Here is a 27,598-nt window from a genome sequence, read left to right as displayed (position 1 = left end):
AATCCAAAGAATTGGAATAGGAAACTTCAGGAGCATTTGAATGACTCCAAATTGCTTCATTCCCCAAATCTTGTTGAATCATCCTTGCAGAGAGATGTGGGCTCTCCTCCACTGTGGAATAAGGTTGTTTCTGCCTTGATTGAAGACCCAGTCATATCCTCTCCTGGGGTTGTTACTTTGCAAGGAGATGCCAGTTCTCCTCATGTCCTTGCTTACTTAGTCCAGTCATGCATTGTTAACAACAGAGATACTGTCTCAAAAATGCACTGTTAATCAAGTTTGTCCTTATGTGAACATAACAGAGTAGACGTACCCAAACTATTATGGTTTGGTTGTGAGGTGTTCCCCAAAATCTCACATGTGGGGCAGTGCAAGAAGGTTCAGAGGAGAAATGATTGGGTTGTGAGAGTCTTAACCCAATCAGTGAATTAATCCCCTGATAGGGTGGTGGGGTGGCTGGAGGAGGTGGGTTTGGGCTGTGACTTTGGGGTACATATTTGTATCTGCCAAGTGGAGTCTCTGCCTGCTTCCTGGTCATCATGTGAGCTGCTTCCCTCTGCCACACTCTCCCACCTTGATGTTCAGCCTCACCTCAAGCCCTGAGAAACGGAGTCAGCCTCTATTTCTGGACTAAGACCTCTGAAACCCTGAGTCCTCAAATCAACCTTTTCTCCTCTACAGTTGTGCTGGTCAGGTCCTTTTTAGTCACAGCAGCAAAAAGCTGACTAAAACACAAAGCTAGATGGGACTGGTCAATCACTCATGTGACTTCTGGATGAACACAGAGGATGTATATGCTGCTGCTGGAGTGACACAGCTTACTGTTTTATAGTGAGCTTTTCAATTTTACAAAGCAGGAGTCCTCTCTAAAATAACAACACAAAGTTGAGGAAACACATAAACCAGCAACGCAATTGTTTACTTATCATTATCAAGCATTAAACACTGTATCTCATTATATGTGCCATGCTTTTTGGTGACTGGCGGTGCGATAGGTGTGTTGACGTCAGAATCACCAGAGACATTTAAATCACATGTTGTGCTATGACGTCACACAGCTGCTTTACTAGCTCCATTTTTTCAGCTCCGTTATAATCTTACGGGACCACCATCACATGTGTGGTCCCTCGTTGATCTAAATGTCCTTAAGCAGCCCATGACTGCGTTTGTATTCCTTCCAGGGTTCTAACTGGGTACTGCAGAGGAGGGAGCTGGGAGGTGGCAGGGAGATCATTGCTCTAGCTTTTAGGTGAAGGCTTACATGCTAGTGGAGTTGTGAAAAGAGTTAAAGAGAGATGGAGGAGAAGCTCAGTGGCCAGGAGTGTACTCAGCATGTGTAAGTCCCTGGGTTCCATCCTCAACACACACACTACACACACACACACAAACACACACACACACACACACACACACACACACACACACACACACACACACATTAAAAGAAAGTTGCATGATTTTCTAGAGATGATCAAAACCTTCCAGAAATGTGTGGGAATGGACTGGATGTGTTCAGAGTTACTAACAAAAATCTGCTTGCCAAAGATTCTTTTAAGTAGCTCTTTTAAGTAGCTGGGCTGATTGATTCAATAGTAGCCTATGATAATTTTTTTAGAAAAACAATGTTCTTGATAGAATGTGGAAACAAAAACGAAAAACAAAGATATAAAAATATAGTCATCAAAAAGAGGGGTGGGAGGAGTGGGGGGGAGGAAAAAATAACAGAATGAATCAAACACCATTACCCTATGTAAATGTAAAAGGACAAGAAAATATAAATATATATATATTATATATATATATATATATATATATATATATATATAGTCATCACATAGAGTGGATTTATCATGTTAGATTCCGTCAGCTACCCCTTCACTATGTTCCCATAAAGGCTCAGCAGAGATCTCATTCACCAAGGCTCTTAGACATATATATCTGAGGGACATTTTCAAAAGCTTCTAAAAATGCTGGAGTGACCACATGCTGTATGCAAGAAAGAAAGATGAAAGATGCTGTCGATGAAATGGTGAGCTGATTTCACTAGACACAATGAAATCTCAGATTTATAAAAGCCAAGGGGAAGCCCTTAATAGAACAGGTAAGGGGCACAGCAACCATAATAATTAACACAACAGGGATAGCAATCAAATCGGTACAGCAGGAAGGACTCTTCAGCAGAGGCTAATGCAGAATGGGACCTCTTGGACTGAAATGGATTGGCAGCCCACTAAGATACTACTTAAACTCCACATCACCCCCAAACCCCAGAAGACCCTCTAAATTTGGTTAACAGATGTCCAACTAGAGCTACAAGATGGAGCTACGTCAGCTTATTCCATTTCCAGAACTAAACGAGTTCATAGACCAAGAACACGTTAGGAAGGGGAATCTGGGTATGCTTGAGGAAGGATTCTCTCATAATTTACACACATCTGCTGTACATATTCTTCCTGCATTCTTTCAAAGAGCCTCTAGCTCTTGACATATTTATCTTTGCAATGAGGAAAGGAAAATGAATACATTTCAGGAACTATTAGATACCAACTCGGGGCTAACTTCAATTCCTGGGAACCCAGAACACCAATCTAGCCAAGAGTCATGAAGATGAGATGCCAAGTAGATCTTGTGACCCACCCTATGGTCAGCACCTCCATTCCTAAGTGTACAACTGGAACAGATATTCTTGGAAATGAAGCTGTAGCATGCAGAAGGACCCATGAAACAATTAGGACTGTATACCATTCCATGGCTTCACACAAAACAGGGACCCAAAAATAATCCCAGACATCACAGTAGAATCATGGAGATAGGGTCCACCCTCACACCCCAAAAGATACAAGAGAATTGATTCATATCCCACCTTTATTGAACTCACCCTTTAGTCTATGCAAAAGAGGGATGGGTCTTGAAAAATGATGTTGGATTATCATAAACTTAATCAGAGGGTGATATCAAATGCCTCTGCTGTTTTTAAAGTAATCTCATTATTGAAGCAAATCAACAGATCCTGGTACCTGGTGTACATCTATCAATCTGACATTTTTTTTTTCTTTCCCAATAACCATAATTCACTAGAAGCAATTTCCTTTCACTTAGAAGTATATCATCACCATCTGATCTCAGAGTTACATAAGTTCTCCAACTCTTTCATAATTTATTCCACAGAGACCTTGATCACCTCACCAATGCATGCGAGAGAATATTGACAGCAGATACCCCAGATCTCTTGGTGAGACACAAGAGCACCAGGGAGCAGGAGGTGAAAATTCAAACACCTGCCTCCACATCAAAAGTTCAGTAATTCTAGTTGGTTTGTGCGTATCAGACAGCCTCTCCAAAGTGTGGGAAACTGCTACAACTGATGGAGCAGTCTCTTAATCTCTGAGGGAGAGATACTCCCTTTATTTGTGTGGTTTCTGTCCGCTTATCAAACAACCCTTAAGTACAAGACTCTCTGGATGGTTCAGTACCTATCAACATTTGGACCTCGTGATATAGAAAATTCTGTTGTGCTAGAAGTGGCTGAGGCAGACTGGGGTGCTGTATTGACACCATGCAAAACCCTGATAGGAAAACAACAGTCCATGCTTGTAGAGCTTTGAAGCAATGTTATGTCCCTAAGAACGGAAGTATTCTCCTTTCTAGAAACAGTGCTTGACTCATTTATGGATCCTGGGAGTAGAGCAAATGTCTGACTATGAACTCAGATGTTCTGAGTTGACCATTCATAACTGGGTGTTATCTGAGTCACCACACCATAGTCAGGCTCAAGAACTCATGGGGCGGTATCTATGAGTGATTAACCTAAAAAGTATTCAAAAGGGAACCTGGTTTCCAAACTGTTCTGCATGATAATGCTAGTGACCATCATGAGCCAACCTTACCACCTTAACAGGACTCCCAAAAAGGCAATGGAAGAAAGAATCCTCCTATTTGGCAGAACTTCAAGCAGCACATCTGTATTAGGGTTTGTTTGTTTGTTTGTTTGTCTTTTCTGGAAAAAATAACCAGAGGCATAGGTCCACCCTGATTCATGAGAGAGAGTTCACGATTTAGCCATATGGTCAAAAGTTTAGGAAAACCAGAAGTGAAGGATTAATGATAAGGAGATTTGGAGGATAGGTATATGAATGCATATATCAAAAGAGCCTCAGAGTGTCAAAGCAAATCCCTATCAAAAGGTCTTCTCATGGAGGAGAGTCTAAATAATCAGGAGCATGGGTGTCAATCCGAGCTTTTCTCTAACCACCCTAATTAGTTCTCAAAAGGCTCATGACTTAGCAGCCAAGGTAGTGCAAATGGAGGTTATGGACACGTGAACTGCTTCCCCTGGGGCTGGTCTTGTTGGCTTCATAACTCAGAAGATCCAACCAAGCACCATGTAGCAACCAGTTCTAACTGGATCTCTTCCAGCATGGTAGGGGCAGCGATGTCTTTCCTGGCACGAAGACATACACATATGATGTTTCCTTGGCTGCTGTCCCACTGGTGTGGCACCAACTGAAAGCAACGTGAAAAAGTTAAGGTGCTATTGCAAGTTGCAAAATATTCTCTCAATCAGCACTCAGTGTATGCTGGAAAACGTTGGTAGGGCATCCAAGGAAAGGAAGCGAAGCAGACACTCTCACTTTTCACTTAATGATACACCCACAAAATTCATATGCTTTCTGTGCTGGAAGCTTTGGGCTTTACTTTTCCAGAGACCCTAGTACCCAGGGAGAAATTCCTTCATAGCAGATAGTAGCCATGGTGAGACGATGTGTGACTTGAAACTGCTACCTCTCCGCAAACCCAGGGGCACCTATCCACCATCTTTGGTGGCCCTGACCAGGTATCATTTGACTGTGTAGCTTTTAGTGGAGACAGTTAGGTTTTCTACATCAGCCTCTTTATTTTGTACCTTTCTATGGCAGCATTGGCTGTTAATCACGACGTGGGTAATGAAATTGCAGGGACTAGTTATTTCCCTACAAGCTAAACCTAGAGACAGATCCTCCAGCCTGCCAATCATTATAGGCATCCCATAACTGGTTATGAATTCCTTCTGTTTAAGCTAACCATATTGGTTTTCTTTGTTTGCAACTACTCAATAACTGATCAAACAGTGGAAGTATGTTTTGGAATTTTGATCAAAAACCCTTAAAATATGTGTGTTCTTTAACACAAAAGTCTCTTCTAGGAATTTATCCAAAGAGAATAAATGGGAAGTCCCTAAAATGCATATGCTCAAATGTATTCTTTTTCTACTTCAATCACTAACAAATGGTGATCGATAAATGAACAAGAGAAAATGACCGAAATCATCCCAGAAATTCCAGAATGTTTTACCTTTCAATAAAGAAGGAAGATCTCATGGACTGTAGGGTGAAGATGTGTTTCTCAAAGAAAATACAGTCCATGAAGACAGGTTTCTTTACGTGTAACTTTCCATAAGTGGTTATTCTTTTGTCCTTTACATGGAGAAGAAAAGGAATGAGGAATAGCAAGTAAAACTCTAAAATGCTTTGAATATCATCTGCTGGATGGATATCTAATTTAAAAAGTGAAATGCACATTCTTTTACCATTTATCTTATGAACTAACACCACCGTTCACATTTTGGCCATTATTCATTTTACAATCATCTATTAAGTGCTTACCATATGTCATAAATCCTGGGGAAGACCAAGACAAAGACAAAAAAGTTACAGGTCTTTCCTAAGAAAATCTTTTGGTAGAGTAGGAGAGACTGAACTTCATGGTCACACTTCAAAAGTTGATCTTAATCACACTGGGACTCTTGCCTTGCCCTCACCCTTTCTACCCATTTAGACAGAAGGAAACCACCAAAGATTTCAAGTTGTGGTCACAGTTTCACCATCATAGCTGATGAGTCTTAAATTATCTTTCTTCTGTCACATTTTAGATAAAGGGGCATTGTGAAATAAGAACTTTAAACATTTTCCTGAGATATTTTTATTCTTTCTTTATATAGCTCAAAATTATATTCACATTTTATATTTATGGTCTTCAACCCCCATCTTCTCTAACTCCAAAAGTTGGCTGCTTTAGCATAGAATAAATACTAGTACCATTTGTGACATGTCCCCACCTGTGTGTCCTTGACCCAAGAAAGTTCATTTCAGTACACTAAAATCTCCCATTGTTAGAATTTGGATTTGAAATGTCCTCCAAAAAGTTCATGTGTCAGGTTATGCAGCAATGTCCAGAGGTGAAATGATTCAGTTGTGAAGACTGTAATCTCATCAGTGGATTAATCCATTTAATGGATTAATAATTTGAGTGGACTACTGGGAAGTTACCATAGGCAGGCAGACATGACTGGAGGAAACAGGTCACTGGGTTCATAGCCTTGGGGACTATGTCTGTCCCTAGCCCCTTCCCCTCCACCCTCCTCCCCAGCTGTCCTGAGCTGAGCAGCCTTCCTTCCACCATGGTATTTCTGCCTTGGAACCAGATGGCCATGGACTGAATCTTCTGAAACCATGAGCCAAAATAAACCTTTCCTCCTCTTAGCTGTTCTTGTCAGGTATTTTGGTCACAGTGGCGAAAAACTGTTCGACACACCCATGTTAGGTTTCATGGTCCACATTCTTGATTTCCTGGCATGCCTAAAACTGAGCTGAACATGGAGGTCTACCTGTGCAGCTGGTGGAATGCAGGACCACTATAAATAAGCCTTTCTTGACCCAATAACAAAATTCAGGTATAAAAACTTCCTGGATCAGATTTCCTTAGTCATTGACTCACAACCAAATATTTATGAGTGACATCATCCGCTGTGTAATTGGATTTTAAGAACTCAGCACTCAATGATTGGGATGTATCAGGGAAGCCACTGGTATAACCCCCACCTGCTCCCCATAAGAATTACAGTGCTTGAGTAAATAAAAATATATCATCTACTTGCATAGTTTCATTTTTCAAAAAGACAGTGAATCAGTCTTTTTTTTTTGACACGGGCTGAGTCCTGCCCATCCAAGTCATGGTCCATGAGTTCAGAGACACTCTAGCAGAGAAAAGAGGAAAGAGACCCAGATTGCAGGCAAAGAAGCCTCAATCTAGATGACACATGGATAGAGACGGAAGAGTGATTGAGAGATCAATAAGGATGGAGGAAAATGGAACTGAGTTATGGATCAGATGTAGATGGGCAAGGAGCGGGAAAATAACCCAGGCAGAGAAGGTAACAACCTCAGCAAGGACAGAGCACAGAGAGCAGACAGAAAGTGAGGAACAAATGCTCAGAGTCTTCTTCAAGACTTATCCTCCAGGCTCATCACAGTGTGCTACAGCTATTCCACTCTCTGGTCCATGGGTCACACTTGTCCTAATTAAGCTCCATTACAAGAGGAAGAAACTGAAGCCTGGAGAGATTCAACAGTTTGGTCAAGGTCAACAACCAATAAAGTGCTAAAGGGAAAACAAACTCCAGAGTGGTCCAGCTCCACATCAGATCTGGGTTCCCTGTCTTCACCCAGCCCAACTTCCAAGCCACAAAATCCAAGAGTGGGAAGAACTGTTCTCAGCTGGAATCCCTCATTCACGGAGAGTTCCAGGTCTGTCCACGTGATGGGAATTACCCACTGCTTGGGTTGTCCATGGGCAGATGTTGAAGAAAACACATCTGCTATTGAGGTGGTTGGTTGGTTTTCTAGGGTTTTCTAGGGTTGGGTTGCTTTCAGAGCTTGCTAGGGAAACCTGGAGTACAATAACCTTGCCTCTGCCTTCAGAGACCCATTTCTTCAGTCTTTTTAAGCTTCAAGGGAAAAAGCACTCTCAATGCATCTCCCTAGACACTGAAGGAGGCAAAGAAGCTCATCGATGATCAGGAGCGTGGGCGATACTGTGGCAGGCACTCAGCAGCTGGGGCTCCAATGCTGATGTTTGCTTAGGAGCGCGTTAGGAGGAGGAAGGCTGTTCACCACACAGAGATCAGGAAGGAAGAGAATATTTCATGGAGGAGATGTTGGCAAGATTAGTTTTTCTGTTGTTCATGCTGGGAAAATCCCAGTATTCACCCTTGGAAGCTCTAGTCCACCCTGAGCATTTGCAAAATGAGAGAGCCAAAGATAAACTGGTGGGATTTTAAATTTTAGCTAGAGTGACCATAAAACTCTGCACACTTCTAAGAGTGAAAGGAGGTGGCATAAGAATGATAAATACTACATGTCCTCATTTATATGTAGAAGCTAAAAAGTTGATCTCAAAGTATAGGAGAGTAGAACAGAGCTGACGAGAGGCTAGGAAGGTAGAGGGGGAAGGAAGATAGATGGAGGTTGGATAATGGGTACCAAAACAGTTAGATTAAAGCAAGTCCTGGTGTTCTCCAGCACAGTAGTGCGATCAGTTTACAAAACTGACCATGTATTTTAATAATTAGAAGAGGGACTGGGCATGTGGGTTCAAGCCTCAACACCACCACCACCACAAAAACACCTAGAAAAGAGAAGTTCGAAGCTTCCAAACACAAAGAAATGCTAAAAACATGGAAGGCCGATTAGTCTGGTTTTATCATTGCACATTGTTTGCATGTATTGAATTATCACACCACACCCCACAAATATGTGAAATCATTATGTGTGAATTTAAAAGAAAACATGATTTTTTTTAAAAAATAAAGTCAGAAAAAAAGAAAAAAGGAGGCATTAATAAATACACTGGAACAGTGGATATAAAATGTCTTTCTTCTGCTTCTTGATTCTCTGGAAAAATTACATTTACAATATTTTTTATTAGTTGGTCACCTAATAAGTGCTATTAAATGCATTATTTGTGATTTACTTGCATACAGGAAAGAGGGACAGGAAGATCATCCAATCAAGCAAAACAACCTCACTGAAGCTAAAGTTCAAGCATCCTGGCAAGTACAAGGGACAGAATGCTGAACAAGCATTGGGATCATAGGAGGAAGTAAAACTGCCCAGATCCCTTTACAAAGAGCCTTCTCCTGTCTGGGATGGTGATCGCTATGCTTTTGAATTTTTATCATTTGAAAATAATGTAACAGGAGTGTTGCCAACTGTATCAGCTATCTGTTGCTGCATAACAAACCACCAGGGAACTTAGTGGCTTAAAATCCAAATGTTTACTATCCTAGCTTCAAGGGTCCGGAGGGCAGGAGTGGCTCAGTGGGAGGTTCTGGCTCAGAATTGCATGTGTGACATCAGCTGGGCTGTGTCCTCCGTAGCCTGGCTGGGCGGGAGGGCGGGAAACAGTGCTGCAAATGTGGCTGTCAGCAGAGGTTTTATGCCTCCTCTGGCTGTTGACCTGGGGCTTCAGTTCTTTACTACCTGGACTTCTCTACAGAGTGGAGCTGATTGCTCCTGGACGTAATGATCCAGGACAGAAGATGCAATGTCTTTCAGAAACGACAGAAGTTCTACGATAGCTTCAGGGGATTAGTTCCAGGGTTCCCCACAGATGCCAAAATCCACAATGCTCAGGTCCCCTATAAAAATGGTATGTTATTTGCATTTAGTATACAAACGTCATCCCATGTACTCGGAATCATCTCGCCCTAACCAAAATATTTAATACAATATAAATGCAATGTAAAGAGTTGTTATACCATATTGTTATGGAACAGTGACAAGAAAACTCTGTGCATGTCCATACACCTTCAACCATCAGAGGCTGAACTGTATTTTCCATCAGTGGTTGGTTGAATCCACAGATGCAGAACCCTCAGACACCAAGGACCGACCGCATCCTCAGAGCTAACTACTAATCCTGACACCAATCCTACACTTCCATGCAAATATTGATGGAGCTCACTGGGGTAATTTTGGAGACTGATTATCACACCAAGCTTCAATCTTGCTAAATTTTTTAATCACCATCTGACAGAACAATTATTTCATAGGTGTAAATGAAATTCCAATGCTAAAATGCTCAAAAATATAAGGACAACATTTCACTTAAATTCCTATGACTATACAAAAAACATACTATAATTTTTCATTTTTCCAATTTCACCATCAGTGTTATGTATTTATTTGTTTTATTGATCATTGCCTATCTCCCCCTACTTGTACAGGTTTGTGTCTATCTCATTGAACGCTATATCCCCAGCTATGAGAATAGCCACTGATATAAAGTAGGAGATGTATAAACATTCGTGGGATAGATGAATGATAAATTCTTTACCTCGTATTAGAATTAGCAGCAGTCCAAGGCTCTGGAAAAAAACTCCAAAGATGCTCTTTTCTGCACAAAGCACTGAACTGGTCACGCAAACAACTAAGAGCCAAATCATTACTCTCAGAAAGCCTCAAGTTAGAGAGACACACCACAGGCCAGGCAGGAAGCCAAGCCACCTTCAAAGGAACAAGAAGCAGGAATTCTTCTATGACCTTGAAATTTATGAGGACTCTTCATGACTAGCATTGGTGAGATTTGGCCCTTTCAGGGAGCACAGATCAGTCACAGATCAGTGGCCATCTTGACAACAAAGTCTAAGGAAGCCCTTCTCCTCATTGGCTGAATTTCCACCGCTGGTGGTGCAGTTGAGGCTGGGAGGGTTTGAATTCAGGGTTGCTGAGCTGAATTCCAGTCAAGATCAATGGTTTCCCCTCTGCCTTGTTCACAGTCTGGTACAATCCCTACGACCACCCAATGACTGGGGGACAAAGAGTCTCCTCCCAAGGCAACCCTGAGCACCATGATTACTCAGCTCCCCTGGATCCTACTCCCAGTGAGAATCCAAGGAAGCTCAAACCATCAGGATTTCTGGGAGGCTCTGCCTCACCCTTCCCCAAGCAGAAAACAGAGGCCACAAAAGTGTGAGTCAGCATTTATTGCTGCCTTCCTCCCAAAAGAAAAATTGGTAAATATGAGTTATACTTCAGCTAAAAATCTGCTTAGCAGCCAGGTGTGGTGGCGCACACCTGTAATCCCAGCAGCTCGGGAGGCTGAGGCAGGAGGATCGGGAATTCAAAGCCAGTCTCAGCAACCTAGTGAGGTCCTAAAGATCTCAGTGAGACCCTGTCTCTAAATAAAATACAAAGGGCGGGGGATGTGACTCAGTGATTGAGTGCACCTGAGTTCTATCCCTGGTGCAAAAAGAAGAAAAAAAAATTGCTTAACAAAGGAAACCCCCCTTAGCCCCTCTTCATTCCAACATACCTTGTTGGATGCAACAGGTGTGTTTCTTATTAAAAAAAAAAAAAAAGGAATTAATTTTAAAACACACATACACCAGTAATTTAATTTCACTAGAGAGTTAGCTCTTTAGAGGAACCCTGTTGCAAATCCTTTCACAAACTGAAGAACATTTAAGTAATTACCCTCTAATTTACGTGCTCTGTAAGGTCAACTATTTAAATGCCTGGCTTTCTTAATTCGAGGCACACCCACATTTATAGAATGTCTTTAGGACTCGTTCTGGCTGGAGATCTATTTCTTTTCTTTAACACACACACACAAATACAGTATTTGGGGGAAGTAGGGAGAAGATAACCTATTATTCTGAAACTATTATTATTGAAACTCTTTGCTTATTTTAAAAAGAATTTCTGTGGAATAAATCAAGATCTGATATGATGGACCTAAACTCAAGTTGTCTTGTATTTGCCAGGTGCAGTGACTCACACCTGTAATCCCAGCAGTTTGGAAGGCTGAGGCAGGAGGATGGTAGTTCAAATCCAGCCTCAGCAAAAGCGAGGTGCTAAGCAACTCAGTGAGACCCTGTCTCTAAATAAAATACAAAATAGGGCTGGGGATGTGGCTCAGTGATCAAGGGCTCCTGAGTTCAATCCCTGGTACTCCCCCAAAAAATTAAATAAAATTTAAAAATGTCTTGTATTTAAGAACATGTGAGCCTACACTCTCAAGTCCCTGTGATTTGTATGCAATCCTTAAGCTCCTGTAATTTTATATTCATTCCAGTCATAATTTGCTTGGTGGTTAGCAATGTGTTTTTATTTCCCAGTAAACTTAATGAGAAAGCTATCTATTAATATAAGGTAACAATAGCAGTACTAGAAAGCATGGGAAAATATTCTTTCAAATAGTTAACTAATACATTGTCCTTTACATATCATAAAACCAAGATAAACACAGAGAAAATTAGGCTCCTTATTTTGACAGTATAACTTTTCCACCATAGACCATTAAGAGAAAGTAAGGCACAGACTGATTAAGAGTTCATTTGGGCTGATCAGAGTTGCAACTTGGACAACACAAACTCCAGGCAGGTTGCAAAGCACTCTGGGTCTTATGGCTCCAAAGGCAAAAACCACAAGTGAGCAGGAGATGACATCAGCAGGTTTTCAAGGACTTAGACTGGTGCTCGCAGGTTAGCACGCTGGTGTAAAAAGAGGAGTAGGTAACTGTCTAGTGATCTTTTTCATTGCTGTGTTAAAAGACCTGAGAAGAACAACTGTAAAGGAGGAAAAGTTTATTTGGGGCTCACGGTTTCAGAGGTCTCAGTTCATAGACAGCAAGCTCCATTTCTTAGGGCTTGAGGTGAGACAGAACATCATGGCAGAAGAGTGTGGTGGAGGGAAGCAGCGCACATGATGACCAGGAAGAGAGAGAGAGAGAGAGAGAGAGAGAGAGAGACTCCACTCACTAGGTACAAAATGCATACCCCAAAGGCACACCCCCAATGGCCCACCTCCTGCAGCCCACATTCCCTGCCTTCAGGTACTACTCAGTGACTCCCTATCAGGGGATTAATGCGTCATTTGGTTTCAGGCCCTATAACCCCACCATTTCATCTCTAAGACTTCTTGCATTGTCTCACACATGAGCTTTTGGGGGACACCTCATTTCTAAACCATAACAAGAACATATGGAATATACAGAAAGCAGTTTTCAAAAAGGGAAGGAATAAAAAGTCAAGGACAAAGAAATTCTTTGGAAAGGAAAGGAGTTAGGGGCGAGAGGACCCTGGTGGTCATCTGCGGATTTGAACATCTCACTCTAGTGAAAACTACAGCGCTCGGCACTTAAACTAGAGGAGGCAGCAAGTTGCACTGGGTGACATGTATTTGGTGGTAGACGTGGCTGAAAGTTGGTCTCGCCTGTCTTCTTGGCCTGGCAGTTTGGGGCACCTCCAGTTGCCTTTGCTGTATGATCTCCATGTTGAAGCTTGGTCTTTATCTCCTGGAAGCAAGCAGGCTGTGGCAGAATGTACCAGAATTTACAAACTTTAAAGGAACAAAATATTGTCTACAATGGGCAGGTTGGAAGATGTTGTTTGGCCATCGACGCCACCCGCCAAATCCTGTGAGCAAAGTGTAGGTGCCGGGAGAGCGCCAGCCTCCCCTGTGACCTGGTTGAAAGGTGGCCACAAGGCGAAGGTCACCATGGCACATCTGTAGGAGCCCACTTACCTCAAGTGCACTGTGAATGGCGTCCCCTGGAGCGCAGTGCTGGGACAGCCTCTCACACAGGTGACTGCGCCCAGTAGTGTATCAGGGCACCCCCACTGTGCTCTCCTCTCAGGTTCAGTTCCACAAACTAGTCTAGAGGCAACTGAGGGAAGAGGATTGTTTCTAAACTTCCCTATTCCCCCTGCCCATATTCACAACAAAAGGGTGAACGATGGAACCTCATAATGCTTCTACACTGCCAGTAACTTCTCCATGCCAAGTGCCAGGGTGGACCCAGGAGGATGTTAGAAAGGCTATAGTTCTGGCGGGCAGGGGCCGTGTCTCCAAAGAGCACAGTCCACCTCCTGACTCCAGGTACTTGACACCAGGTACTTGAATGCACATATTTTAAACATCTGAATCATGCAGGAGACCATATTTGGACCAAGGGCTACCCAAAACTAGCTGATATCAGGGAACAACATCAAGGACCATTTTATAGCCAACAACAGCTTTCTAAGGAAAAGACACACCTGCTCAATCTACCTGTGGCTGCTTGGTTCTTTTTTCTCAGCACAATGATAATAACAATACAGTTATCACTGTTATGGACTGAATGTTTGTGACCCCTCAAAGTGCAAATATTGGCATAGCCCCCAGTGTGGGGATACAAGGAGGTGGCACCGTTAGGAGGTGATTAAACCATGAAAGGGTAACCCCATTAATGGGATGAGTGCCCCTGGGAGAGGAACTCCAGCAACTCTCTCACCTCCTTTCTGCCACTGGAAGACACAAGAAGACAGTCGTCTATGACCCTGAAGAGAATCCCCACCAGAGACCCCCCAGGCTGGCACCCACATCCTGTCCCAGACTTCTGGACTTCAGAATGGTGAGAAATAGATTTATGCCCCTTAAGGGACAGGGTTCAGCAGCTGTAATGGACTAAGGCAGTCACCATTAATCATCACAGCGGACATGTCCTTAGAGGCCACATACACCAGCAATGGTCGGAGTGTCTCCCCGCGTCCATTTCCACTGCATACCATCCCCGGTGGGCTTCTACCTCAAACCACCCTGACTTCCTGCCTCTTCAAACCACTCCTGCAACCACCAGCTCCAGACGAGGCACCTGCATCACAGCACAGGTGCACTGGGACAGGGCTCCATTCCCCAGTCCTTCTCACGCCACCTAGCCCTGCCCCAGGGCTCCTCTGATGTCACAGCTGACCCACCCAATCCTGCTCAGCACTCCCTTACATGCAACTGGAAGTCTGAGGTGTGAACCACTTGGGACAAAAGGCATACGGTTCAGAGACGTGTCTTGTAAGGGCTAAGAGACTGAACAGCCCCGCCATGCACCCCATAAGTCTCGCTGGGTCAGCTCTCCAGGATTCTCTCCCCAGCTCCCCACTCCCTTACCTGAGATCTTGCTCCAGGAATCTACTCACACATTCGCCTTGGTCTTGACTCCCGGTGAGGATAGTTGTTGTTATACCCTGAATATTTGTGTCACCTCCAAAGCAAATATGTGGAAGCCCTAACTGCCAACGTGACTGTGTTTTTTAAAATAGTTATTTCTTGACAGAAATAATTGAGGTTAAATGAGGTCATAAGGGTGGCCCCTGAACCAATAGGATATTAGGGGGCCTCTAGGCAGGGACAGGGAGAGTGGGCTCACAGGGCCTTTCCCTCACCCTCACCTCCTTAAACGAGCACACATGAGAGACACAACAGTAAGGCTCCCAGCTACCCACTAGCCAAGAAGAGAGTCCTCACATCAGAAAACAACCCGACAGAGCTTGGTCTGGGACTCACAGGCTCTGGGACTGGGAGAGATGATTTTGTGTTGTTTGAGAGACCCTGTCTATAATATTTGATACAGCAGCACAAGCCAAACAAACATATTTGGGTCACTGACCCGTCAGATGGCAATCAGGAGACCATGGCTGGGGTAAGCGGGGTCATCCAGTTGGCGTGAGATGAGGGGCACGTGGCAGGCCAGGCATCCACTTAGTGATATGCATGGCGTCGGAGCACCAATAACTGTAGATGTTGTGGAGCGAGCTGGGCTTGGCGCCTGGACTTGGAAATCTCCAACAAGGACAACGAAAAGTAACCGTGTACGTCACTAGGCATGTGTCAGCACCCACAGAACGGGAGCCCCGCTGCCAAGTACGGACTTCAGTTAATAATGTGCCAGTGTCACACTATTGGTTATAAGAAATGTACTCCAGACAAAGGGTGAATGATCAGGGGGCTGTGCGTGGGGGTGGGAGGGAAGAGGGGCACTCTCTGGACTTTCCTCCCAATTTTTCTGTCCTTAAAATAATAAACTCATTTAACTTTAAAAATTAAATAAAGATGAATATGAATATGAGGAACGTATATTAATATGAGGAGAGAGCTACAGGCTCACTTCAGTCAACTCTTACCTCAGGACAGGTCCACAGTCACAGTCAAGGTCTTGTTGAGGGGACAGTAATGCAAAAGGGACGGAGTACATAGCCTGGACAGGTGTCTCCCCTGTTGAAGTCGGGACACAACAGGGAAGAGCAGAGACGAGCAGTCCCTGAGAGCTGGGGAGGATACAGAGGCTGGCAGATGAGCCCAGCTTGAAGCTCTGAGTGGGCAGAAGCAGCGCTTGCTCCTTGATGGCAGAGGGGCCGTCCCCCCGTTGGCCTGCAGAGAGCTGCCTCAGGGTGTGCTTCACAGAGATGCTGGTCCTCTTCAGCACCTGCTTCCACACCACCCCTTGGGCCCAGCAGAGTCTGCATGAGAAGTAAAGTCCAGTGTGAATGGAAATCACGCACACAGGATGTCAGGACACGGGCACCCAGCCAGCCCTCCACGTCCGTGGGTCCAACCAACCTCAGATCGAAAAGACTCAAAAAAACCTTGTGTTCACCCGAAACATTCCCAACTTCTCCCTCCATCATGAGTCCCTAAGCAATACAATGTAACAGCCACTTACAGCATTTACATTCTACTGGGTACTCTACTCACCCGGGGATGATTTCAAGGAGGCAGGAGGCCATGTGTAAGTTCTATGCTCATACCAGACCATTTTGTGTAAGGGACTGGAACATTCCTGGATTTGCATGTTCTGGGGGTCCTGGAATTCATCCCCTACAGAAACCAGAATGTACAAGGAGCAGCAGGGAGAAGAATACCAAGACAGAGATTGCAATGTGCCAGGTCACTCACTAGTCCCCATACCGACTTTGTGTGGTTCCTTGGAGTTAGGACCAGGTAAAAGAGAGGGCGTAACAGGATAGTGTCAGTCTAGAGGTGAGGAAGAGGAGGGAGCTCAGGGGGCGAGAAGATTATAAAAGTTTTATCAAAGTGAAGAATCTGGTGTCTGTTATCGTTTAGACATGAGGTGCCCCCCAAAAGCTTGTGTCTGGGACACTGACAGGAGGTTTGGAGGTGAGATGACTGGGTTATGAGCGCCTTAACCCAATCAGTGCCTTTATCTACGGATGGGGGTTGGCTGGGAGGTAGCCGTAGGCAGGTGGGGTGTGCCTGAGACGTCACAGGGGCGTGCCCTGGGCTTCATACTTTGTCCCCAGTTAGTGGAGCTTTGCTTCCTGCTTGCTGTGTCCTGCGCTGCTTTCCTCCACCACACCCTCCCACCATGTTCCGCCTCATCTCAGGCCCAGAGTGATGGAGTCATCCCACCATGGACTGAATCTGTGAATCCATCAGCAAAAATAAACTTAAGTTTATTTATTAAGTTGTTCTTTCACGTATTGTGGTCACAACCATAAGAAGTTCAGTTGCAGTGACTGAAACAGTGCCTTTGCTAGGCAGATGAAGTCTCTGACATTGGACAGTCTGTCACCCACAGCTGGGGCCATCCTAACAAGCATGTACTTGGGTTGGCCCTCTCTGTCCCCATTATTCCTGCTGTCTGGGGTCCCCTTTCCATATAAGCAACTCAAACTTCCCTTTGTTTATACTCAGCCTTTGGGAGCAACCAGACTATGATAGACTTTCACTAGTTCCATTTGTCAGGTAAAGAATCCTGGCACAGAGAAGTTGACAAACTTGACCAGAATCACACAGCTAGTGAGCAGGTTTGAGCAGGGATGTAAACCCAGGAAATCTGACCTTCAAATCAATAACTTTCACCATGGCACTTAATCAAATAAGAAGGAGACAAGATAATTTGGAGAAGCACAGACTTCATTTCTGGAAATCCTAACCCATAAATTCTGAAGCGGAGTCAGCTTTCTTACCTGCCCTAGTCTAAAGTGTTTCATTCATCTACAACCTTTCAGTCCTTAAGAAGAATTAGAACTTGTGTGAAATCATCCAAACAGTTGCTCCAAGGCTTCCCTATGGGTCATTATGACACCATTCCTCTGACCTCGCTGGTCGTTACCAGCTTCTCCTCAACAATGATAAAGCCACTAAAATTATTATGGAAGATTAGGATGAGAAAGTAACTGAGAGAAAGGGCCATTTGAGGAGGGGGAGGAAGCATTGTGGAGTACATAGCACTACTCCAGGTAGCACTAGGTACCCGCTTGGTTATTGTTGGTTGGAACCAAGTGGTAGGACCAAGGAACATTAGCCAATTTGTTTTTAGTAATTTTCCTTTGAAAAATTCATTATTTTCTAAGAATAATTCTCATAGAGGAAAAATAAGCCTGATTCCTGTGGAAAGGAAGAAAGAAAGAAAGAAAGAAAGAAAGAAAGAAAGAAAGAAAGAAAGAAAGAAAGAAAGAAAGAAAGAAAGAAAGAAAGAAAGAAAGAAAGAAAGAAAGAAAGAGGGAGGGAGGGGGAGGAAGGAAAGGAAGGAAGGAAAGAAAGAGAGAGAGAGAAAGAAAGAAAGAAAGAAAGAAAGAAAGAAAGAAAGAAAGAAAGAAAGAAAGAAAGAAAGAAAGAAAGAAAGAAGGAAGGAAGGAAGGGAGAGAGAAAGAAAGAAAAAGCAAATATGTTTATTGAAATCTCTTCTGGGGCTCCACCAGCCACTTTCCCCAGGTCGCCTCCTAACTGGTCATTATACACTTGGTCGCCTTCCCTTCCCACATTCCCTCTGTCCACTCCCAGAGGTGGGTCTGCCCTGGGAATCTGACCCAGGTGCGTTCTTTCCTTCGTCAGTTTGCCCATGATCCCCCCGCCGGGTCCTGAGCCCCCTACACACACACACACACACACACACACACACACACTCTTCAACAAAACCCCTGACTACCCCACTGTTTGCTTCCTCCTAAGCAAACCAAACTCCTCCATGCTTCCAGGTCTTTGTACATCATCAGTTCTCTGGTGAACTCACAGCCATATTCCAAAGCCCAGCATCGATGTCCGCTGCAGTCCAGAGGCTTGACCTCCTCTGTGGCCTCCTTAATAACAGCTCTCAGACCTCATCTTGTTTTGCTTGTCACATCGGGCTTTGGTTTGGGGCTTGTAGAACTGGGTAAGCCACCCGCACCCATTCTGACTATGCACAGCAGGTAGGCTTCTGATGGTGTAGGAGCTATGATTTGGTAGGCTGAGGACTGCCCCCAAGATGTCCCCCTCCTGTTCCCCACACCGGTAGACATGTCCCCTTCCAGGCCAAAGAAAACAGGATTAAGTTAAGAATCTGGAGATGGGGAGATTTTTCTGAATTCAAGGGGGCCCCAATTGAATCAAAAATCCTTAAGGGGCTGAAGGGTCAGAATCAGAGAAGGAGATGCAACCATGGAAGCAAAGGTCCTGAGATGGAGCCACAAGCCGAGGGATGCAGGCAGTCCCCAGAAGTGGGAGAAGATAAGGGGTAGATTCTCCGCTACAGCCTCCAATACCTGGTGACTATTAATCCTGTGAAATCAGTTCTGAACTTTCAACTGTCTTAACGGCATGATGATAAATTTGTGTTGCTTTAATCAAACGATTAAGTCTGATCATCAGTCACAGCAGCCGTGGGAAATCAACACCCATGCCTCTCCTACCTAGGATTCTGAGTTCCTCAAAAGCAAAGATGGGTTGTGAGCATTTTTTATCCCCAGAAACCACCTCAAGATCTGGCAGAGTAGGAGAAATGTGTGCTGACTTGTTCTGAAGTGAACCTGAGAGTGCAACTCATTTTTATTGAACGTACTTTTAAACATCAACATGATGTGGGCATGGGTAATCACACGTCTTTGGCACACAAGAATCACAGCTGAAGTTTATTCAATACTGACGAAGAGGCAAATTAGCAACACTTTCTTCTTCAGTCTTTTTTAAATTCTGTTACCTCTATATCCACATTTCTGGGCACTTAGAGTTACATGTTTTTGATCCACTAATAATTACCAAAACCCTGAAACACTACACATCAAAATACAAATATTATCTTTTTCTAAGTTCGCTAGGAAAAAAATCGCTGAAATGTGTTCACTTGTATTTCCTCATATTGTTTTAGTTTGGGCTTTGAGGAAACATTAACTCTGCCATAATTTCTAAGCATTACAAGTAGGTAAAAACAGGAGGTCTCCTGGATACCTCTTCAATTTTTCAAATACTAACCAGCTTCACCTCTAAAAATTAACCTGATTACCAAAAGGGTGAAACCATTGCAGAAAAACCCAACTCCAATTAAGCAGTGTGAGGAAAAAGGAAGAAACAGAGACCAGAGGCAGTTCTGTGATTTGCCAGAATTAGAATTGCGAATTCAAATAATTGGAATGAAGACTCATACGTTCCAATTTGTAAAAGAATTTTCACACAACAGACACATCCCCAAAAAAGCCCAGGAACTCATCACATATCATATTGTCACAATCTGGAACAATCAGCTCACAGTGGCTTGGACCGTGATGAGCAGTAACCAGGTCCGCTGCCGCCTAGTGCCCTTGGTGCTGCGTACTCCACTGGCCTGCCTCGCCTCTCTTCCCTGGTGCGTTACTACCTGCATCCTCACTTTTCATCCACTCTTTTATTAACTAGTAAAGTGGAGGTGCAGGGAGGGTCAAGAGAATGTAGTTGGACTGAGAGGAGCCTTCCTAGAGCCCGCTGACCCAAGGTGGCCACCAGTCGACACTCACCCCATCCTATCACCTGCCATAGCACGAATCTGAAATGTCCCCACAGTCCTGTGTGTTCAAGTCTTTGTTCCCATTTTGGTTCTATTTAAAGGTTGTGGAACCTTTAAAGTGTGTGGCCTAGCGGGAGGTCTTTAGGTAATTGGGCGTGCCTTCAAAGAGGGACTGTGACCACAATGCATAGTGCCACCACAGACCTCAAGCAACAGGGCCAGTCGTGGAATGAACCTCCACAACTTTGAGCTTCAATAAGTCTTTCGTCTTTCTGAGTTGATTTTCTCAGATATTTGTCACAGTAATGGTAAGATGACCTGCTCATCACCACTCCAAGATGGGTCCCTGGGCTGCAAGAGCACCGTGTACCTTGTCACCATGAGCAGAGTGACATGTGCTCACCATCAGCTTTCTTCCAGGCTCAGCCTCAAGAAATTCTTTACAGCAGGGGAAGACCACGTGCCAGATCAGCATCATAATCTGGGGTGTCATGACACCTGCAGTTCCAGTAGAGGCACAAGTCAGGGCCGTGAAGCCACTTGGAGCATCACAGAAGGATTCCTGGAAGGTGACGTTCATGCTGAGACCTGGAGGGTGAGGATTCCTCAGCAGGGTTGAGAGGATGTGGGGACAAGAAGAAGATGAGGGTGGAAGAGAGCTAGAAGGGAGTAGAAATCAAAGAAATGAAGCTGGGGACACCAGTGGGGCCAGATCCCACGTAAGCTGGATGGCTCTTCACCCTTCTTTGGTGGATGTTGTATAGGGACATGGCAGATGCTTACATGCATTTTGAAATATTCACTCCATTTTGCCACATGGCAAACAGTGGAGAAGAGTAAGACCCAAGCGAGAGAGATGGTTGGTTAGGCCATGGCAAGAAGTCCAGTGATTCAATTATTCACTCAACCAATGTGAACTGAACTTCTACTATGTGCTAAAAAATAAGACAACATGAACCAACATGGGTCCAGTTCAAGCTCTCGTGCAGCTCACATTTACCAAGTGAGAAAAGCATGATCCAGTCAATCAATATATCATTACAAACCAAGGTCAATGCCAGGAGGGGAAAGCATGGGCAGGAGAATTGCTTGAATCCTCTGCCAGGAGGAAATATCAAAAATTTGAAGGGAAGACCAAGTGGGAATTGATGATGGGCTATGTCATAAAGTGGGGCCAGGGAGATGGAGATCTGACTGACATGTGAGCGGTCAGTCGTGGGAGGAGTTGCAAGGGTACGCAGAGGTGTGGATTTTAAAGGAAGAGGTGTCGGTGGATCAGACATCTTGGATTTGAGGTGCCATGGAGCATTCAGATGGAGATGGTACTGAATAAGGGAATCTGAAGAAGCATCCGAAGTCTAGGAGAAAGCTAGCTATGGGGTACAGGAATGAATTCACTTTCCCAGCAAGGAAAACACTACAGTGGAATCAATGTGACAGCCCGCAAGGGATCAGAGGAAACCCAGGATCAGGACATGAGGGGCATGCTCCAAAGGGGCATCCTGAGATGAAGGAGGAAAACGGAAATGAATCCTCCACGTAGGGTCATGATGTTGGCCACCTGCGTCAGAAGAGAAGGTGTATGCTGTCTTGCCCTGAACTCTAACCGCTACGTGTCAAGCCATCTCTCCCACACACCCTGTTCTTCCCCATGGTCAGGTGATGTACAAGATGGTTAGCCAGTCTTGGGATAAAATTAGCTGCCACAGAGTCAGAGAAACTAATTCGTCCATGGGGGATTAGTTTGCCTTACCTGCAAAATGCTTGAATAAGATCCTGACTACACTGTGTGTTCTCTTAGCTTTACAAACCCAAAAATACTTATTGGTGCTCTCATATCATTTAGCACTCACACGTTTACTTAATATTCCAAATATTTAATATAAATTAGGTTATTAGTGAAGAGGGGAAATTTGGATTCTGTGAATAATTATCTACTTTTTAATATAAACACAACTATGTTATATATAGCTTCATGAAACTAAGAGGCCACGGAAATAAAAACATCTCCATGCAACGTACAATGGGGCTCTGTCACCCAGGTGTCCTGATTGGTTTGATCGGCCTTTTAATTGATACTGATCACCCTAGTAAATCAATTGTGATCTTCTCCACCTTGATCATTTCACTGCCAAACTGATATGTTCTGAGGATGCTCATTTCAACTATTGCTAAATCTTCCCAATCAGCTGACTTTCAGAAGCAATCCTGGGTACCATTCTAAGCCAGAGTGACTCAGGTGGTACCATGGTTTGGATGTGATATTCCCCCAAAGTGTTCCTGTGTTGGGTCCTTGGTCCCTAGAGTGGCAATGTGGGAGCTGAAGAAAACTTTAAGAGAAGGAGCCTGGTGAAAGTCCTTACATCATTGGGAGTACTGACCTCAGAAGGGAATGTTGGTCTCCTAGAGTAAGTTCTCTAAGAACAAATCATCATAAAAGCCTAATCTAACCCCCAAATCTCTTTCTGGCTTCTTATTTCTAGGTATGGTTCTTCCTCTACATATGTTCCCACCATCTGCCATGGGGTCCTTGCCAGAGCTAACACTATAATGTTTGAACTTTTGGTTACCAAAACTGTGAGCTAAATAAGATGCTTTTCTTTAAACCTCTTTTCTTTATAAAGTTAGTTTGCCTCAGGTATTTCATTATAGCAATGAAAAGTGGACTAATGTAGATAGTCAAGGTTATCAATGATAAAGCAGGTTTTAAATTAAATTTAACCCTCATTATAAGAAATTTGTCTTCAAAAATCATAAGTGCATGGAAAACTAAACAGAAACTCCATAAAACTGTCACTATCTTTATCATCATAGCTTACATTTTTTTTTCTTACTACTACCAGGCTTTGCAAAAACCCCTTCATTGTCCCACCTATTAAACCATACAATGCAAAAATAAAGAAGAAAATAAACATGGAATCTTTCCACAACGCATTGAAGTATTGATTTTTTCACCATATTCAATACCACTGATTATCAGTCAAATAATACTGACATAATGTCACTGAACAATGAATTTGTGTATTCAGACATGTCCTTGGATTCCATACTATGTCAATCAAATATGATGTATAGGCTCAAGAACAAGTCCTGAAATAATGTGGAAAAAAAAGCAAAAAAAATAGTTTTCCATTGTGTTTAAAATGTTTTTTGAGATCTTAAAAAGCTTGCTACATATTTAGTGGTCCTTTCGAAGAAATTAGCAAGAAGTCAATCCAGAAAGGTTGGTGGGTGCACCACAGAACTTCATCTTTGCATCCACCACCAAGAGGTGACCCAGGTAACCTCAAACAGTAATGAAAACCTCCAGCAAGATGCCATCAACCTTGGGACATAGTCACTGCTTACCGAGTATGTGCTGTGTGTCAGATGATAATATATGTATGTATTATCTCCTATGATCCCCCAAGTCAAAAGTGAAGGAAGTAGAAGTCACCTTTGCCACTGGAGAGTTAAAAGAATTGAAGCCAAGTGCTGTCAAATCACAGATTGAAACCCTGTGGAATTTTACCCACCAAAACCCAGGGGCTGCCCCCCACAGTCTGCCACCCTTGAAGGTGAGCTCATGGGAGAACCTCAACCGACCATCTTCCCTCCAAATAATCTCAGCACTTTTAACTCCTCTGTTTACATACCCACACGTTCACTAAAAGGATATTTTGAAACAGTCATAACCTCCATCATTAACCTGATTTTTTAAATTTCATAAGTTGAGATTAAATGGCAACCTAACAAAGCAGCAGCAGAAGGAGTTTCTATGTAAAATAAATTTTTAATGTTCCCTCTGACTACGACCATGATTTTAAAAAAACAGACTGACCAATCTGACCAATCTTCCCTGAGTGCATTCATATGTACATACAGGACAGAAATTTGATTTCCTATTGAATCCATGACAGTACAGCCTAGGAATCTCTCTTGTTTCTGTACAAAAAAAAAAAAAAAAAAGGGTAAGATAGAATTTTTTTCCCCTTTAACTCTCATGTGTGAACCCAATATCTACATATGATTTGGTGGGGGAGCTAATTTTAAGGACAGTGAAGCATTTTTCCTCTCTCATACAGTAGTCCAGAATGCCTACGGCCCTGGGTTAAATCCCTAGCACCACACCACACACACAAACACACACACACACACACACACACACACACACACACACAGAAAGAAAGAAGAAACAATGTGGACAGCAATCAGAATTTAATAAGGTTGTGAGGGGGTGGTCCCCATAACAGCATTAGTGGCTTTGTAAGTAAAGAACATAAGACCTCAAGCAGCACCCTGCTCTCTCTTGCTATGTGATGCCCTCTGCTATGTTGTGATGCAGCAACAAAGCCCTCACCAGACACTAACAGCATGCCTTTAGACTTCTAGAGCTGTGAGCCAAATAAACTTCTTTTCTTTAGGAATTACAAAATATCCAACCTCAGGTATTTTGTTATAGCAGCAGAAAATGGACTATGTCGGGGACCTTGGTTGCTTCCACTCACTCTCTCCATCATTCCATGGGTCTTACCCTTAAAATCAGTCATAAGCTATTCTGTATTTTGACACCAACTGAGGAGAGAAACTGTGTGTTAGAATCTAGACCTACAAATGTCTCCATCACAACAGCTCACATCACTTTGGCAGCAACTTACACAGACACACGTGGAAGGAACTTTTGAAACAGAGTCCCCAACTGATAAGCCACATGTCAGGCTACAGCTAGATGATAACCTTGGAAGAATGGGAACTAGATTTGGTGGACAGCCAGTCATCTTTGCATTGGGGTATGGCCACAATTCTTGGGTCCGTGGTACAGCAGAAGCTTAGGTCTACACCATATAAAAGAGACAATGAATTAAGGGGACAGGAGTCTCTCATGAATTCAAATAAATGGTGAGCAAATTACCATTTACCTATGCATCAGGTTGTGAGCCTGCCTTTTTCACTTATTTTCTTCAGATCTCTGTTTTTCTTAGAATAACATTTTGAGGATGAAAGGCCACAACACCTTCTTCAACATATGGAAATGAGAATCATCTAAGAGGGGTACTAAGGGATAACAAAAATATTTCCGCATGACACGGAGGGTCAAGGGTATACCCAGGATGCCTCCAAATCTGAAAATGATGCTGAGTTGGGAATCAAAACAAAATCTAAGACTCTCCAAAGCAAAACATAAGGGCCTTCGACACACATATGGTTTTCATCGCTAGCTGAAAGAGCTGGATCTAAACGGAGTTTCAAAGCACATATGCATTTTCATAAATAGAATTAGGTATGTCAGGATACCTTCCAACCCAGAAGTTTAGCAATGTCCTTTGCACAACTGAAGATCTGCTTTTCTGAAATCTAGCCTTTGCTGAAGTTTCCTGGCTGGTCTTAGATCTTCAGAAAATTTAATTTTCACATGTGTTGGGGAAGATTTAAAGACTTACTTTGTGAGAAGCCTAATAAGATTGCCAGAATTTTTATTTGGGGGTTAAGGGTATAAATTAATCCATTCAGAATCTGAACATTTCAAAAGCATCTTGACAACCTGAATTTTGAGGATCAATCTCTCAATAAAATGTACATTCTATCAAGAGAGCTTGATCAATGAGTTAGTAATCATAGCTAAAACTAGGACATATCTATGGTCAAGAAGAATTCACAGAATCCAGAATTGTAGCTCATTCACATTCCATTGCCAAAATGCAGTACCTAATCTCCTCTAAGGACTATCAACTTTGAAAATATAAATGCAGATTCAGAAATTGTAAATCTGAAGTGAGAAAGAACTTCATGGTCCCTAAATGCTCCAGATGTATTGAGTCACTGGTCAACTCTCAATTGGATCAAGGCAATGACACACATGCAGGGAAAATCTCAGTTGAAGGATTGCATACAGGGAAATTTTATCCCCCAACTATTTCACTCTATAAGTTATATTCATGCATTGCTCCCCAAAATTCTCTTTTTGAGGTAGGAGGGTTTTGATGGTTTGTTTTTCAATTACTTTTGGGTTGGGTTTAACAGACTATTTTGCCCAAACTCTTGATATAATTCTTCTAATCGCTATGGTTCTAGGGAATAAAAAGGTAAGGGGGCAGCCAGGATAAGACCTGTCCTTCAAATTGATACAATGACCCAAACTTTATTACTTGAATAGATTTCTTTCCAACCAGCACTAAACAAATAGAATAGTAGCTTAAATCATTCATGAAAAAATTCCATTTGAAGTGTCTCAAAATAACCATATCAGCTGTAGGAAATCCAAATTTCTCTGAGAATTTCCAGCCTACGCCTTTGCTTGATTGGAGTGTGCGTGAATTAATCTACTTTGGTAGGAAAAGGCTGGAAGTTAGACAGCATGCAAGCCCTGTGGTTAAGTTTCTAAATGTGTGTATTCAAATATGAGACCAAGGTCATGTAATTGTCAGGTTAGTTCAAAACTCTGGCAAGTCTACAAATGCCTGTTGAAGTGTGGATACATGCACATTCTCCTTGGGAGTCAAGGGTATCCATGACTGGTATGACTTGCTACTTAGAAGCAACCTTAACCTTATGTGTAGTTGATGGGAATAAGGTTCAAAGAGGTGAAGTAACTTGCCCCAGTTTACAATACCTTTGACGCCCATTCCAACACTCCTTTCTGATCTTATGAGTTTCTCCCAAAGCCTTCCCAGTATTCTTGTAGAGGAAAGTTAGTTCTGGAAAACCTAGGCCCCATCATCAATGCTGGAATAACTTTAGTTTCTAGTCAAGCAATCAAACAGCTGATTGGAAAGTCACAGAAGTGGGAAATGCAGTGATCACAAGATCTTACCCAAGGAAGAAGAGACTCTTCAGGGGAATAGGTCCAAGTCCAGGCTGTTGCTCTTCAGAGTCAGGCTGAAAGGAGTCTACCAGGAAAGCAAAGGGAAGATTGCATTTGCTCAATCCGTCCTTTCTTAATAAGACGAGGAAACACCGGCTGCTCGTGCACCTGGAGAACTGAGATAATGGGCCGAGACAGGAACCCCTGAGTATTCACCTGCTAGGGATGAGTGACGGAGCACACATGAAAGCACCCGAAGCCCTAAGTCAAGACGTACCTGTCCCTTCCCAAGAGGTGTCTGACTCAGGAGGGTCCTCTTCATCTTTGAAGAACCTCTGAGTGTCATATGAGGAAGGTGGCATTTAGTTAGACAGGACCTCTCTCTCCGTGGTTGGGAGTGTGAGAGAGAAGTTTTCTTTTTAATGAAGTACAGTACACTCTCTTCCATCCCAGTGTTAGTTTTGTGTATCATTCTACAGAAAGAAA

General features: G+C 43.2%; 1 long non-coding RNA gene across 1 annotated transcript; it reads right to left on the bottom strand.

Annotated features, from left to right (window-relative positions):
• Window positions 1–8,868: 8,868 nt before the first annotated feature.
• On the bottom strand, window positions 8,869–27,211 carry LOC306643666. Its single transcript, XR_013759028.1, has 4 exons — window positions 27,122–27,211; window positions 25,048–25,145; window positions 12,419–13,113; window positions 8,869–9,454 (listed from the first exon to the last, which is right to left on the bottom strand). It is a non-coding gene; the product is annotated as an uncharacterized lncRNA (long non-coding RNA).
• Between the last annotated feature and the right edge of the window lie 387 nt (window positions 27,212–27,598).

The sequence above is a fragment of the Sciurus vulgaris genome (genome assembly GCF_902686455.1).
Source record: "Sciurus vulgaris genome assembly, chromosome: 14".
In the NCBI taxonomy this organism is placed as follows: domain Eukaryota; kingdom Metazoa; phylum Chordata; class Mammalia; order Rodentia; family Sciuridae; genus Sciurus; species Sciurus vulgaris.
The sequence above is the reverse complement of the archived record's forward strand: the minus strand, read 5'-3'. Positions and strand labels throughout refer to the sequence as shown.